General features: G+C 32.0%; 2 long non-coding RNA genes across 4 annotated transcripts; one reads left to right on the plus strand and one right to left on the minus strand.

Moving 5' to 3' along the window:
* The first annotated feature begins 117 nt into the window (after positions 1 to 117).
* Positions 118 to 11,669, plus strand: LOC134255749 (uncharacterized). Its single transcript, XR_009989620.1, has 4 exons — positions 118 to 211; positions 9,480 to 9,666; positions 10,530 to 11,181; positions 11,518 to 11,669. It is a non-coding gene; the product is annotated as an uncharacterized LOC134255749 (long non-coding RNA).
* LOC134255736 (uncharacterized) lies at positions 3,111 to 8,939 on the minus strand. Of its 3 annotated transcripts, none has more exons than XR_009989617.1 (6): positions 8,706 to 8,939; positions 6,825 to 6,855; positions 6,058 to 6,105; positions 5,660 to 5,728; positions 5,289 to 5,366; positions 3,111 to 4,373 (listed from the first exon to the last, which is right to left on the minus strand). It is a non-coding gene; the product is annotated as an uncharacterized LOC134255736 (long non-coding RNA). The 3 variants fall into 3 exon arrangements; XR_009989615.1 differs by lacking the exon at positions 8,706 to 8,939 and adding an exon at positions 8,356 to 8,463 and having other exon boundaries at positions 5,660 to 5,725; XR_009989614.1 differs by lacking the exon at positions 8,706 to 8,939 and adding an exon at positions 8,356 to 8,463.
* Positions 11,670 to 17,425: the final 5,756 nt, after the last annotated feature.

The raw sequence follows: 17,425 nt of genomic DNA on the forward strand, positions 1-17,425 counted from the left end.
GTCCCTACAGTAGGAATTTATTTCATGTAGTTTAAGCTTTCTCTGGTATTTAGAATGGTAACCTATGATAATTCATATAATTAACACTAATACTTGATACTTTGTTTACCTTTTAGCAGTCCGAAACAGTCCTGTATGTAGTTTTGTAATGTCGGTTAAAAAGAGTTCTATTTCGACGTCCGTAACCACAGCCATTTGTTAGCGTTGAGAGGTAAGTAAATGATCAGAAATTGAATTTGAATGTATGATTAATTATTAAATACCATTTAAAATAATTTTCATAGCTGAGGAAAGTATAAAATACACGAAAAAATACCCATAGTGAGCGACAAAAAATCGTCGGCGTAAATCAAAGGTTTATGGAACGCCAAATTAACATATATTCAAATATTTGTACCTATCTTCAAATAATTGTACCTATCTTCAATTGAATTGTACCTATCTTCAAATGAATTGTACCTATCTTCAAATGAATTAAAGATAGGTACAATTCAATTATACCTATCTTTAATTCATTTGAAGATAGGTACAATTGATTTGAAGATAGGTACAAATGCAATGAATTGAAGATAGGTATAATTGATTTAAAGATAGGTACAATTGAATTGAACCTATCTTTAATTATTAAGATATTGGCAATAACAACTACTCCCTTCATCATAGGTCATTTCCGATACGTCACAACTGGCGCGAAAGTTTATCGGAATCTTCATCTGGCTGCAATACAAGATAAACTTACATGATGTACATGTGTATTTTTATAAGTATATGATGCTTTCTGCACATTTTGAATTAACCTTTATTTCTCCTTTCATCCTTGTTGTCGTCGCTCTGTAGTTTCTGTGCGTTTCCCTCCATACTCAATATTGTCTCCAAGGGAGCGTTCATTATTTACCAACAACATAAAACGAATTGAACCTAGGTATAATTGAATTGTACCTATCTTCAATTCCTTTGTGGATATGTCTTAATTGAACCTATCTTCAAATCAATTGTACCTATCTTTAAATCGATTATACCTATCTTCAAATGAATTAGAGATAGGTATAATTCAATTGAACCTATCTTTAATACGCAAGTTTCGAGATTATCTCCCTTGTTGCGCTCTTTCGTTGAGGAGGGGAGTTTCGTTGCCGCGTAAACAGACAGGTGGGACAGATATTCATTATTTATATATTGGATATATCGATACAGATAATCTTCTGGTTTATCGTCACTTCATGATTGTCAGGATGCACTCTACAACTCGAGAATAACCGAATTAATGTAAAGATTTCAATTTTTAAAGCAAAAAAATCGTAACAAAAAAGAAAATATCAGTGGATGTGAGACTTTTTAGACGAGGGAAGAAATATAATAAATACATGCATGTGATCATTGCACGTCGGCAATCTAAATTACATATTGATTCTTTTCCTTATTATAACTTTTAAAAAACACTAATTGTATAGAAATTGTTTGTACAATCAAGAAAATCGATTGCTTTTTATAAAGCTACAACGTTTCTTTAGTTTTCAAGAACTTTATAATTCAAAGTGAAATTGCAAATATGCATAGTTGAGCTTGATAAAATCATCAAATGCATCACTGCTTAACATCAGTATCTTTCTATAACATTTAATAAATTCTAAAAGCCAAAAATATCGTTCATTTATTCATGCAATTTTTGTACACAGAAGCAACCTGTCCCACCTCCATGCTGAAATGGACACTTTTTGACCTCCATCGTAGGAGAGTTACAATCTCGAAACTCGCGTATTGAATTGAAGATAGGTGTAATTCTATTAAAGATAGGTACAATTCATTTGTACCTAGGTATAATTATTTAGAGATAAGGTATAATTATTTATACCTATCTTCAATTTAATTGTACCTATCTTTAATTCAATTGTACCTATCTTCAATTCATTTGAAGATAGGTACAATTATTTGAAGATAGGTGCAATTATTTGAAGATAGGTACAAATATTTGAATATATGTTAATTTGGCGTTCCATAAAGGTTTTTACTACGCTTGGATCTGTAGCTCTCTGCTTTATCTGTCCTAATTTTCTCAAGCAGAGAGCTATACAGTTCTGCAGCTAAAACTTTTGAAGTTGAACATGAATATAATGTATCAAGAAGTTCTCTTAAACTTTTGGATCAGATGAAATGAAAAGATATGATTGGAAAAATTTTGCATCATGAAAAACACAATACAGTTGAACTTCAGTATCTTGAAATACCATGCATTGATATATCAAAGTAATTTAGATGACCCAACCAGATATTCCTTTAGCACTTCACCCTTGAAATCTCTAGTTATTCCTCAGTCATAGAGTACTAGATAACAAATAGGTTTGACTGTATTTGTTTTCAAAAAAAAAAAAAAATTCAAAATTTTATCATGCCAACGTTTACCTGTTAATATTGGTATCAGTGTAGCTAAAGTAGCATCACCAACGATATTATAGGCATTCAGAATGGTTGAAGCCAAATTTTTCTTTAAGAATTAAGCTGTAGGTTTTTGGCAGTTTTCTACGGAATGACATGTGGGACATAGAATCCAAAACAATCATCATAACATTCATCCTATCCGAACTGTGCGAATCTGACAATGCGGAGGCTCTTTTGAAAACCTCCTCCTGAGGATAAACCTGGACTAAAACTGGTCAAAATCTACGAGGTACTCCTCAAAAATGTTCCTTTCCATCTCGCTCCTCTCGTCGGCTTCATTATAAGAGCCGTCATTACTGACAATTTTCTCAGTCTCGTTTTCATCTGCGTTGATTAAATTGACTGTGGAATTCAACAGACATTTCACTTGTACAAAGTCATGCTTGAGAAGGAAGTTAAACGGTTCCTTTTCTTTGATAATACTCTCCGTATATGTGAAAAACGAATCTGTCACTCTTTCGATACCCCTTACACACCTCCCAACCTTATTAATATTCAGGGTCATGAACCCAAGGTAGCATTCATTGCATCAGATATTTTCTTTAAACAAGGAAAGACAACTCAAGATTTTTTTAATTGTATAGTCAGTTTCTTTTATCAATTTATATAACATGTAAATTGTGATAAAATTGGGACAAAAAAAATATTGTTTTATTTCATCAAGATCACTTCTGGTCAATTTTTATGTTGAAGAAGTAAAACATTAACACACAGTGTATTTGCAGTATGAAATACTGCATAGGTATATGAATGTGTTCACTAAATTTCTGTTTAATAAATACAGGTAAATTGATTTTCAAGTATACCTGATTTCACATAAGCTACATAATCTGCAGCTGCTAGTACATGCAAATATTTCTGGGAGGGATCTATCTACATAATTATATTCAGTTATTAATTTTTTCTGTTAAATGAATTCAACAAAAATAATTTAAACTGATATGCACACCATTTATATATCATGACTCATATTGAAAAAAAGACGAAGTAAACAAACAGCATGCAATCATGTTTGTATTTACAAGAAATTTATTAAGCACTACATGTATACAGAAAATGGAATGTTCAACAACAAATAAGTTGTATATTACAGGCATATGTTATAATAAAGATTAAAATGCTGTTTAAAAATGAAGTAAAAAATTATATATCTATATTTAGATACCCTTCACAAGATCTCCAAATTTTGACAATTTTTAATAAACAAAATTATGTACACATGTACATTCTAAATTTTTTTTCCTACTCAAAAAAAATAAAGTTCCATTTTAAAAGATAATCAACCTTGTAATAAAATTCAGAGTAAAAATATTTAAGTGTTTCTTTCTTTACTGATCTGGTTTAAAATACATGTATAATTACAATATGTAACTCATATAGTTTAAGCATGCAATACCAGTGAGAGCTACATGTAGCTATTACCTCCCTTTTTTTACAAACATTGTGATTGAATTAAAAACATCAGTTTTAAGTTATAAATCTTATCTTATTATTTTATAACCTATGAAATCACCTGCATGGCACAGTGGCAAGAGCATCTGCTCGAGAGTCATGAGAAAGGAGTTGATCCTTAAATTGCTGGTTCGAAATCCCACAGTCGGACATAGAGATGAGACTGTATATACAGAGGTCCTGTTTTGCAGTGGGTGCTAGCACCAAAAAGATCCCTCATTGCTCAATTAGCCATGTGTGCCAAGTGAAGGACAGAATTTGCAGCTCTCCACCGGCAAATGTTGGCATCCCCATATGAGTGAAAAATTCTCAAGAAGAATGTCAAACAACATACAAATAACCTATATAGAGTCTTTGAATATGCAAATTCTTTTTTTCTGAAAAAGGGATCCTCAAATGATGTTTAGATATGGTTCATAAGAGTAGAAAAGTACTGCATCATCCCAGCTAGTCTTCATGAATTCAGCAACCATTTGTTATATGGCCTGAAAAGTATAAAATGTTAATGCATTAACATAAAAGTATATGATTGATATTTTCATAATTCATCATAAATTAATTGAATCAATAAAATTAAGTCACACTTGTTATCTTGAAATGCTTATGGGACTGCTAAAAAAACTGAGATATCCAAGAGATTCAGGGTAAGATATATAGAAAAAAAAAATGTCATTCAAGGGACTTTAAAATGACTTTGATATCTCAATGTGTTCAAGATATCACTCAGTGTCAAAGGTATATACCAAATTTCAACTCTGAACAGGGTATATAGAATTCATTTACATGTATGCCATTTACAGTTGCTAATTCAATCTATCATTTTCATTAATAATCTGCATGAGAAAGAGATATGCGCAAAATGAACAAATTAAATTAACAAAGTAAATCATATATAAGATACTGTTGTTTAACTGTACTTATTCAGATGGCATTGTATTCATTTTAATCTCTACTTAATTTAAAAGTCAAGAAATAAACAAAATGATTTTCCAGTACATGTATTTACATGGGACTTTCAAGATAAACATTCTGTTTCTAATTATGGCACATCCATTACCCTTGATTCTGGGATTCTGTACCAAGATGTATTCATTTAAAAAATATGATGTATCGTGGCCCTGATAATCTTGAAAAGATTAAATTCATAATAAAAGGCTTCAGCCTTAAATATTCCAGAATAAAACTTTGATCCCCACTGTGGACCCACCCTACCCTATAGCTATATGATCTGAACAAATCTAAATTTGCTCTTAATTACCTCAGAGTGACTAATCATGACCTGCCTATTCTTGAAAAGAATTAAGATTTAATTTTTTGTCTACGAATTACTATCGTTCTCTCTATTTTATTGCTGTACTCTATTTACATCAATAACATATCATCACCAGTAATCAACATACCATCTCTTTGGACTTGACATCCTTTCCTTAGATTCTCGTGGTTGAAGCTTTCATCAGATTTGTTTTGATACAGCTGAACTACAAATATGATTAATAAGTTAATACAATCCTCTAAATTTAATTAATCCAAATAACATACACGCATTTGCAATTATGTGGAAAAAAAACTGAATGAAAAATACTGACAAATATCAATGCACTACATGCAAATCAGAAAAATATGTAATGCAATCATTTACAGTTTGCATAATATGCTGATTTATGTATCAGCATAATTTTCAGTTCATTAAACTGTTTGCTGAAACAGACAACCAACTGTATTTATAAATTCTCTTTTAAAAGATTCGATTTTCTTCTGCCTTTGAACTTACATGTACTAGCTGTTATGCAGCATGATGTGAGAATTTTTTCATCCATTCTTTATCATTAAAGTAATTCTGCTGAAAATAGAACAGAATGTGATTAAATCTTTTGAGAATTACACAAAAACAAAAATACTGATGCATGATTTTCAATCATATTGACCCTTTTATCAACCTCTCTCTCTCTCTCTCTCTCTCTCTAACTATATACATATATGTATTATTTTACACAGGATTCTTTTATACATTGATATACATGTACATGTAGATATTGGAGTAATTGGGCATGCTTAATATTTTTTCTTTGTTTATTCCAATCAGCATGATCAGGATGATAAAAATTAAATAATAATGTTGCCTGTTAAATGTTATAAATTTATCCTTACAATTACATATACAATACTCACAACAGTCAAACCTTGAACTTTCACATCACTGTCTTCAGAGTATATATCCTGCAAGAAACATTCATTGCACATTATAATTGAACTGATTTGATTTTCTTTTTTATATTTGCTTTTTTTGTTTTATTTTAATGAAAATTATATTTTTTGTGCATTTAATACAGTATCATACACATACATATTGAAGACCATTTTTAAATTCAATCAACAATGTCATATTCCTTAAAAGAAAAGACATACATTGTATACATGTAAAGATCAGCAAAGCCCATATTTTAAAAAAGGAAATAAATATATTTTCTTGTGTGTATAATTTGTGTGGGATGGTGCATATCATTAAAAAATCAAACAACAAAAAAATAATTGAAGGCCATGCAAGGCTAAAAAATAATTGAAGGCCCACACGACTGCATGGATCAGTGATTTTTTTATCTAGGCTAGTACACGGTAGGGGGTATCTGTCTTTTGGGTCAGGTCTATGTATAACAAAATACAATTATAGTTGGACTAGTAACTTGACAGGCTTGTTTCAAAGTTCTGTCATTTCATTATTATGGTTTTGGGTCAGTCTCTTTTAATTTATTAAAATCTAGTAGCCAGTGGGATGATAATATGATGAGCTGACCAGTAAAAAGCCTGAGTGAGCAGTTTAACTATTTCCTGCCTGGGCCTACAATGATTTCACATTTGTGCTTCATGATATACATTTTCTAAATTCAATAATGTTTGTTTATTACCTTATAGGGTCAATTGTGTTATTTTTGTCATACCTGGAGATGGCTGTTCAAACTGTACTCTAACCTGCAATAGACAAACAAAAAAGAAAATTACTTTTCATTTAACACATTGAAATAATTAAAAAATATGTAAATGAAATACCTGTATTCTTACAAACAAAAATGCAAACCATCAATGTAAATTATCTTAAGCAATATCTTTTCATTACACAGATTGATGCATGAATGCATGTAATTTATTATACCCCCATCTTGATTAGCGGGAGGATATATTAAGTAATCAGTATGTCCGTCTGTTATGCTTTGGTGTAACCATGCATCCCTTATCCGCTAATTCCTCTCAGGCCAAAAAAAAATAATAGTCTCGTTTCCTACTACCAGCCAGAAAAAAATAGGGTAGGTATGTTGGAAAATTATTTTATTTTTTAATTTTATTTTATTTTTCCAACAGTATTTTTTTGGATATGAACTACTACAAAACCAAATTGAACATGATGATGTCATAGCTAACTTAAAGGTCAATATCATCTTTTAAAATGAAATTCCATGTCTTTTGATGCACAACTCAAGTGGAATTTTATAAAAGTCCATATTCTAAACATATATATTTCATGTAATACAATATATATATTTTTTTCATTATTGCAACATGAAATTCCTAAAATTTTGATTTTTTTCCTCAAAAGCTAAAAAAAACTTTAGGATTGGGTGCAAAAAAATAGGGTAGGTCGGGTAGCAGGAAACAAGACTATTTTTTATTTTGGCCTCATACCACTGAGTGATATTTGATGACTTTCACAGAATCTATATTACATATTGCAATTGTGCATCTTCCAATTTAATTTTTGATCCTCCACATATTTGGGGTTTCCCATATCAAAACACAGTCATAATATTCATATGAGAAGCGATGGCATGGGTATCATTTAGTGTCAGAGCTCATTGCTCACAGTACCTCTAGTTTTATAATATTCATACTGTATTTCAGTAGCTACTTTTAGATGGGCAATACTTTAAAAGGGAAAATAGTGGTAAACAATGAAATATTCAAAAATTTCATGATTGTATGTTGTTATAATGTCCCTCTTGAGAATTTTTCACTCATATGGAGACGCCACTACTTGCTGGTGGAGGGCTACAAATTTTGTCCTATGCTCGGCAGAGGGCCTTTGAGCAGGGAGGGATCTTTTTTGTGCCAGCACCTACAGTGACACGGGACCTCGGTTTATATGGTATCATCCGAAGGATCGGTCTCCACGTCCCACAGTGGGATTCGAACTTGCAACTTAAGGATTGACTCCTTACTTCCCAACTCTAGAGCAGATCAACGCTCTAATCAGTGCACCATGCGGGCGACAACTGCATATGTGAAGTTTCATACCTGATATATACACAAGTATGTGAGAACTGCATGCATTGACATCATCTGATCATAAGTTCTATGATATTAAATTACTAAATTAGAAAAGTAACAACCATATTTTGATCAGTAGGCTATAGTGAAAACTGCATGATTGATATAAACAGCTGACACTATTAAAAATGCAAACAAATGTAAACAAACCTTTAATCCTTTATCCAGGTACACTTGTATATGTGTAGAGGAAATTCGGAAGAACTTCTTGTGCATACACACGAGTATACGGATATTCTCTTGGTAGGCCTATTTGAGAAAAAACACATGGTTCTCACAAATCACTGGGTATTGATAAGTAAGAATAATGACTTTTATACGCGTAACTCTGCATATGCATGCACAGTAGACTACCTTACAAGTAGGAACGAACTGTAGCACACCTGCATTTTCTCTTCAATTTAAAACATGCTATTAACAGCATTTGACAAACATGTCCTAAATTTTTAGCCATTTTTTGTGCTACAGGTAATCGAAAAATTAAATGAAATTCTACTTACGAGTGTTTTTGTTTACTAAATCAATGTATGTGGGTTAATCTTGACCGACATAAACTACTCCCTTCCACGTGGAAACATGTTTACAAAATCGAGAGGTGCTGTTTTGACACTTTAAAGTGCAATAGCACTTGACATAATAAGAAACTGCAAATCTACTTTCACTTTTCAGGTAAAGAAACGTTTGTTTTTCAACTTTTTGCAATTTACAAATCTTATAAATCGAGATAACATAAAGTTTTACCTCTTTTTTCATGTTTAATTTCTCTCTCGATTTTCACCTCTAGCATGTTGGTCTCGCTGAATTCTCGTGAGAAAAGCTGTTCGGACGTTTACGGATTTTGTTCATATTTTATTACGTTTATCTCCGAATTCTTCCGATTTATGCTAATGAGGTTAGGAGGTGTGCTTAATTCACATGCTTTTATAACAGGTTTATTCTCTAACTTTTTAGATTTAAATTCTTACAAATCTATAGTGTTGTGATTTGGGTACAAGACACTTGTATTCATGGATAAGATATTGTCTTTAAAATAAAACAAGTTGGTCCCATTGCATACAAGAGGTTTCTCCATTGGTTGAATAGCATGTTCAATTTCTCTACTGTATAGCGGTGACTATAAGGACAAGAACAGATACATAAAGTTGTGGGGTAGTTTAGAATTTCCTCTATAAATTTCATGATTTCTCTGAAGGTAATGCAAGAAAAATTTAGTAAATGAAGCAGGAAAATTTAAATAACCACGCATGCATTTATATGTTTGGAGTATATTTCAGATGGTGACAGAAAGCTAGCCTCCCAGGTGAGGGGTGTTGGAATGGCCCCAGCAGATTTACCGGAGCTGTGGAAGAAACATATATCTGGGGGTCAGAAGGCGTCGTACGGAAAGAAGGAAAAGATGAATCACTTCTAAAACAGCGGTAGAGTCTGCCTATATTTAAACTTAAAGACGAACTAGTCAAGGTATGGAGTTATCACGCTTTAATCCAGTCTGATAAAAAGGAGGAGAGAAACAATAGGAAGGCTGGAGGTCATTCAAATCTGATGAATTAAAGTCAATAATATTTAGTCATTGAGATATGTCTAGAATGATGATAAATTTATCAAACAATAAAAATAGCAATAGTATAATTACTTTAAATCATTTTCTATAGGTGAACTAATTTGAGTTGCACTAAAGGATTTCAAGTTTTACAAAATAGACAAATAAAAAATAAAAAGGAAAGATAAAATCTATAGACTATGCTGAGAGAGAACTTGCAAAATTTGATATCAGAGACTTTGAGCTTCTTATAGTTTGGTTCTCTGAGGCATATACAAGATACGTTTGCAACTGTTTAACATTTATACTTTATTTTATTATACTTCTATTAAAATGTTTCCTATATAAAGTTCAGAAGGTAAAATAGCTATATCTTTTATAGTTCACGCATAGCAAAGCTATACCCCGGGGTATAGTTTTTGCTATCCACCCTCGGAAAATTTTCATGCAATTTTTGCCTCCAATTTTGATTTCCAACGATAGATCTATCTACTGATGATGTCATAATGACTTCAGTAGCATTGTGACGTCATCAGGATTTCAGATTTTTCTTGCAGTATTATCTTACTGCAAAAAAATTCAAACCTCAGAAATTATATTATACATCAGTATAATAAAACGCTTATCCACTGTTTGTGAGTGGGATAACTCTTTTATCAAACCCTTGACAGAAACTATTCCCCTCCGGCAAGCCCTCGGGGAATAGTTCTCCGTCGCGGGTTTGATAAAAGAGCTATCCCACTCACACCCAGTGGATAAGTGTATAATATAAACTCAATTTTAGGCAGTGACAGTCAACCAGGTATTAATCGTCATTGGTGAGACGGGTTCAGGAAAGACAACTCAGATCACACAGTATCTCCAGTCTTCACGAAAACTTTTCAAACTAACTGGCCAGTCAGACCAGTGAACTTTCAAAATTTACTGGCCCAACAAATTTTTTACTGGCCCCTTAATTAAAAAATAAAATAATTACATTTTCATAACTGTAAATCTATACATGTTTACGAACTTCATTTTTTGAAATGCTGCAATATTTCATCCTTTGTCTCGTTTCGGTAAGTTGTTTGTTGGAAATTCGCTCATTTAACGTACAAGTTAAAAGTTACTAGCTAGTTGCGGTTGTTACGTAATACATCCATGTTATTATAGGATTGTAATAATACGATTAAACAACACGTGCACGTGCTTCTTCTTTTTATTTTATATATCAATTAAATTAATGCAAGTAAGTCACATAAAATGTATATTGACTGTGTATGATTTTTATAATCAACAAGCCCATGGGACTTCTTGAATTTTGATTTTCACTGACCCGACCTCAAAATTCACTGGGCTCGGTCTTCGGACCAGTGAGTTTTCTTGAAGACTGTATCTCGCCGAGGCGGGTCGCCAAACGAGTCTCAGAGGAATTTGGTTGTCGACTGGGACAGGAGGTAAATTTTTTTTGGTTCAAAATTGAATTGACTCACTAATTATAACATTATTCTCCCCATGTGCATTTTATACAACTTTTTTTTACATTTATTTGTTTGCATTTTTGGGGGGTCACAAACGTAACAAAAGAAGATGCATTACCGGTACATTTAAAATACAGATTTAAAACTGAATCAAAAAAATATTTCAAAAAGATTAAACAAATTTAGATATATGTAGGTGCTTTGTGATACAAAATAATAATACACATTTAGCAGATGCACATACTCCATTTGTATAAAATATATGAATGCCTTGATAATTTCATGAAGATGCATAATTTTAATTTCCTTCAGGTTGGCTACACAATTCGTTTTGAGTACTCTACGAGTCCCAAGACTAAGATTAAATACATGACAGACGGTATGATGCTAAGGGAATGCCTTATTGATGGTGATCTAACTCAGTACAGCATTAAAATGTTAGACGAAGCTCATGAGAGGACCATACACACAGACGTCTTGTTTTTGTAGATTGTGTAAATACTGAAAACTAACTACTGTAGATCACTATATTTTCTTGACCCCTTATTTTCGGGAGATAGTCATTGACTCTTAATTAGCGAGACAAGATTTTCATGAATTGTGGTTATAATTGCTCTATACAATCATAAGGAATGCTATTATATACAAGAATTAAATGTTCGCGAGCAATGGTCATGTAATTACATGAAAATAAAGTTCTCGCGAATAGTATTATTTGCATCATCTTTTATTCACGATTTGTCAATTTGGAATAAATCCATAACGATCAATTTTCGCTACAAAACAAACATTCCCTATCAATACTAATGGAATGAATGGCTTTTGATATTCACGAGTTAGAGTAGGTCGTGGAGCTTGTGAATATTTCTCGCATGCGAATAAAAGTTGGTTTACAGTAATCACTTTTACTGTAGTCTTAATGAAATCCAATCAAGATGGCTGGATTTTAATTATCGGAGACAAATAAAGTACACACATTAAAAATTCAGTAATTGGCTTGTTACGACTTACGGCTTTATATGTTTAGCGGCGTAACATTGTGGGGCTCCTTAATCTGAATGTTGAACGAAAGACAACAGGATATAATTTGTTTTTAATATTTTATTAGATTTTATTCAATAAACATACAAAAATACTCTTCTTTGGCTCTGCGGTCCTCACCTGAAATAAAAACAAACCAACCACCCTTCCCAACAAATGTTAATTAATAAAACCACCCTTAAACAAACCCTTTAATAAATGCAAATAGACCTAATGTCTTTAGGTCTTGAATAAAGATTGAACTAGTGATTTCTTCACTTAGTGAGTATAAATATAAAATGTCAGGTTATAGCAAACAACTAATTGTATAGGGACAAAAAGTTATGCTAATATCTCAATACAATGCATTTAGCATTTGTTAACATTCAAAGGATGTTGCAAACAACTAATTGTATAGGGACAAAAAGTTATGCTAACATCTCAACAAAACTCAATACAATGCACCATGCATTTGTTAGTTTGTTGTTAGTAATAATGTCAGGAGTTATAAATATCAAGTTCAGGTCACTTCTTGTGCCTTAGTAAATACTACTCAACAATAAACAATAACGATGAGTTCAGACCACTACTTGTGTCTGAGTAAAATGAATGAATAACGCAATCAAACGTTGCTAACAAATTCAGGTTAATAATTACCCATCATGTCAATTTGTTTTTCTCTCTGTCTAAAACAGAACCCTTTGTGATGGGGAGACTGCCTTGTTCGGAGTTGGTCCGTCAGGTAGACCTTTCCGTGGGTGAGACCGCAGGCGTCTGACCGTTAGACGCTGGGGGCTCGTATATAAAGCCTTTACAACCTTTATGACGTCAATCACTCAATGCATGAGATTTGGCGCCATAACGTCAAATAGCTGGAAAACTTCGGATGCACTTAACTATTATACTCTTCAGAGGTGTTCCGAATGTACTTTATAGCTTTCGCCGCTTAGTATGAAAAGCAGAGTGTAATTGTAAGGTTTTACACTAATTATCAATGAATGGATTTATTAATTATACAAATTATCAAAGGTAAGCACATTTAGCATTATGTAATTGCATTTATGATGCAGTCAATGGTTTATTTACGTTGCGTATTCCTTAAAACATGAAGGAAATTCGGAACGAGGTGAACAATTTGCACCCAGATCATAATAAATTCCAAATAACATTAATGAATAATAACAGATAACTAATAATAAATGTCAACACATATCATTTATTCAATCATTCATCGAATCATTATTTTAACGATTCATATCACAAGAAACATCTTGTTTACTTAATTATTCATCACAATAGTGGAGAACGCCAAATTCGTAACAGGCTGAATGATGTAAGGAATCACGTACTGTCTAGTTAGTCTAGTATGCCAGGGCATCAACAATGCAAAGCCTGTTATGCATAAATTATCCCATGTTTCCCACTATTGTTGATGTCCCTGGCATACTATACTAACTAGACAGTGATTCCTTATATTTCCATTTCAGGCCAGCATTTTTTTATTTTTAGGTTTACAAACCCGCCGCTCAAGTTTTTGAATTTTCAGAAAAAAAATAAAATTGAGAAAAACAGAATTTTTTCTTTCCGATGTCAAATTTGAGTCGGGATCGAGATTTCAAATTTACGAACTCGTACTTCCGGTTTTAAACGAACATGGCGGGTAATGAAGGGAGATTTGTGTCAAGTCCATAGCAGCACTAAAGCTTGGTTTAATGTAAATATTTATCGATAGGAGTGCCATTCAAAACGTTTCACCCGTTCAGAGAACAATAAAATGCTGACGACTTTGTTGCAAAGTGACATGTTGGTGAGATAATAATGTATCCGTATTCAAAAGTAACTGTCTGTAATTGTAAATTATTTTCCTCCCACAGGTTTAAAACTGCCCATGGTAGCTATTGTCAGAGATATTGTTTAGGTTTCTGTCATAGCTTACAGTCTTAGCAGCATTCTTCAGAAAAGGGTAGCTTATGCATCAGATGTAATGAATAAAACTATGGGAGAAGTTAAGTCCATTTGAGGAAGAAGTAAACAATAGCTAAAGAAATAAAATATTTCAACTATTTAAAAACAAGAATATACAAATATATACAGGCATGTAGTATCATTTATGGCAGCCAGAAAAATTATTTTACACTTAATTGAAAAAAATTCCACCCTACTCCTCAATACTCCTTGGGAATACCCCCTGTCTGTTTTATGAAAGGAATTATTATTTTTATAGGTCTCAAGTATATTAATATTTTAGAATAATTTCTACCTAACACACATTAAAAACAAAAATGAAGATATATTAAAAGAGATTTAAAAAATTAATTTTTAAAAAAAATCTGTATTTTGTCCAACATCAAAAGATTTATATCACTGCCCCCAACTGGTAGATGATGAAATAAACAATTAAAGGTTGTATTTTCCCATTTGTAACCTTTATGTGTCCGGTGACAACAAGCTTGTTAGGAGAGCATAAAAAAAGAAGCAAAAATTAATGTAGAAAAGTCGATAATGTATCCAAAATATAATTTTATTTTTTTTTTAATTTCCTCCTCCTACGGGACTTTTTCATTCTGATGTTCGTAAACCTAAAAAAAAAAAAATGCTGGCCTCATTGTAAAATAATATTGTAGATTTAGACTTGAAAAATGCAGACACTAGACAGTGATTCCTTATATTTCCATTTCATTGTAAAATAATATTGTAGATTTAGACTTTAAAAATGCAGACATAGATTTAAAATTACACGAGGATTCCCGTCCCAATTTTAATAGGCCTTGCCGAACACAACGGCAGCCGCACGAAATTTTCATGCATATTTAGCCTCCTTAGCGTCTGAGACTCAGAGACAGATGCGCACGAGATTTGCATGCATATTAGGCCTCCATATAGCTCCTGACCTATTGACCTGCCTAATTTACTTTCCGGCAGATTTATCAGGAAATCAACTCAGCTTACTTTCAAAGGGTTATTATAGAGAAAAAAATTATTAGAAATGGAAATATTTAAATATATTAATGCATTTTAGCTCCTTAGGAAAGTTTTAAAGAAAAGCAATTTGATTGGCATTGATTAGTTTGATAGAAAATATTTACATTAAGATTTACGGTATACAGGGAAATTTTTGCCATCATCACAAGAGAGGGAATTTAAAGCCGCTTGGTCTGATTCTAATCGCTAAAAAATATTTTCGTTTTTCTTCTTGAAAAATAATTGTCCATAAATTGTATCACCTTTTGTCAAATTATATCCCCAGTCTTTTTCTTTTAAAAGATATCAAAATTCAAAAGTTCAAAAAATAATTTTTGTTAGGTCACACAAAAATAATCTTATGTTGATATCGCGTGAAATCCCCTTCGAAAAATTAAATTTATCGCTTACATTTATATCTCATGAAGAACATGCCCGAGCATTTTTTTCACAACAGAGTACTTATACCTGTACACGGACAATATTTTAGCCTTCATTACTAAAATTCCTTTAAAAAATATCTGACATATTCCTTTATTCTTTAAATATGCATATTGATATAAAATTACTTATATGGATTATATATTCCATGACTTGGGCTTCTACTTATGGAAAAAAATAGTCGGGTTTGAATTATCTTTATTATACAAATATGGACTCAATGTAGGTCAATATGCATTTATAATGACCCAGGATGACAGATATTGACCGAAGATACATGTAGTATATCGACCGAGGGCGCTAGCCCGAGGTCGATATACTTCATGTATCTGAGGTCAATATCTTTCATCCTGGGTCATTTTAAATGCATATTGACCGTGCATTGAGTCCATATTTATTATATTATATAAATAATAATTTCCCAAATTTATTAGTGCAATGACTTACTATATCATCCTATTATTTACAGAGATAGTATTAACCATAAATAAGTTGATTGTAAATGTTTCAGAATTCCTTGAATATAACCATAACTCAGAGGAAATTGTTTCGGCAATAAATTTTCCATATCATAATAATGACGCAAGATATCTATCTCCGAATAACACAGAGTACCCCCTCCCCCAGATTGAGAATCGCTCTCGTTTACACTTGCAGACGAAATGCACTGACAAAATATAAATACCTATGTCTTCTAAGAATAGATACAATCTTACATGGCGTGCTTGTCAAAACTCTGCTCGCCGAGTGGAAAGGTCGAACTCAACCATGAAATGGTATGTGCTAATTATTCCCGAATAATATTCACAAATATCCTAGTAATTGTTTTGTATTATCAGTCTCAGAGTTCTTCATATGTTTTAAATTTTCCTCACCTACAACTTGCGAACTTCCATGTTTGTCTAAAGCGAAAGTGAAAACGAGGCAGCTCGTGCGAGTCATTATTCGCTTTCAGCGGTCGTTATTAAAAAAATAAGTACTTCGTATTGACCAATCAGATTACCGGATTTCACAAAGTTATATAATATAATATGATAAAATTAACAGATAAGTTTATTTTTTTCAAAGGTGACTTCAGCACAGATCTTAACTTCCTGTCAGGATACTTCTGTTTGTCAATAAGGTTTTTGATCTATGGTTTCCATGTAAGGATTGTTGTAATAAAGTATTGAATCAATCTTATAATTTATTTTTATATCTTATCTATGTAATGACGTAATTTTATTGTGTAATATAATATGTGCCTGTTTCAGATCAAGCGGCTTTAAAATGTGATGAGTTTAAAAAGAAAACAACATTATCTCCTAAACACAACTCTCTTAATATTGGACAAAATTGTTTGCCAATTTTTTAATTTAAAAGGCAAAAAATAAAAGGGGCAAAAATTTTAACCCTGTTTACTGTAGTTCTTGATGATGATTTTGACGATATTTTTGTCTCTCTGACTGTAGGCCATACAGAAGAGACCAGAACTGAAGCTCATCATCACCTCGGCCACTCTGGACGCTGTCAAATTCTCACAGTACTTCTTTGAACCGGTAAATTAATTCGTAATTGTACATTGTTATTATTTTTCATTGATCATTGAATATCAATTCTGAAAAATTTCATACTTAAGCAAATACAGGTAATTCAACTTTGCCAATTAATTAGCATTTGTCTTTGAAAACAGCAAAGCTCTGTATAATATGTTTTTTAAAAGAACATGAACAGATTAACTTTTATGTATTTGACTACTTTAAAAAATGTTTTTTGAGGTCTTGGATAAATTTCTTTTTAAAGATTGCTCAGATTTAAA

This window comes from Saccostrea cucullata, unplaced genomic scaffold (genome assembly GCF_032062105.1).
Source record: "Saccostrea cucullata isolate Sc308-1 unplaced genomic scaffold, CSIRO_AGI_Scuc_v1 ctg13903, whole genome shotgun sequence".
Taxonomy (NCBI): domain Eukaryota; kingdom Metazoa; phylum Mollusca; class Bivalvia; order Ostreida; family Ostreidae; genus Saccostrea; species Saccostrea cuccullata.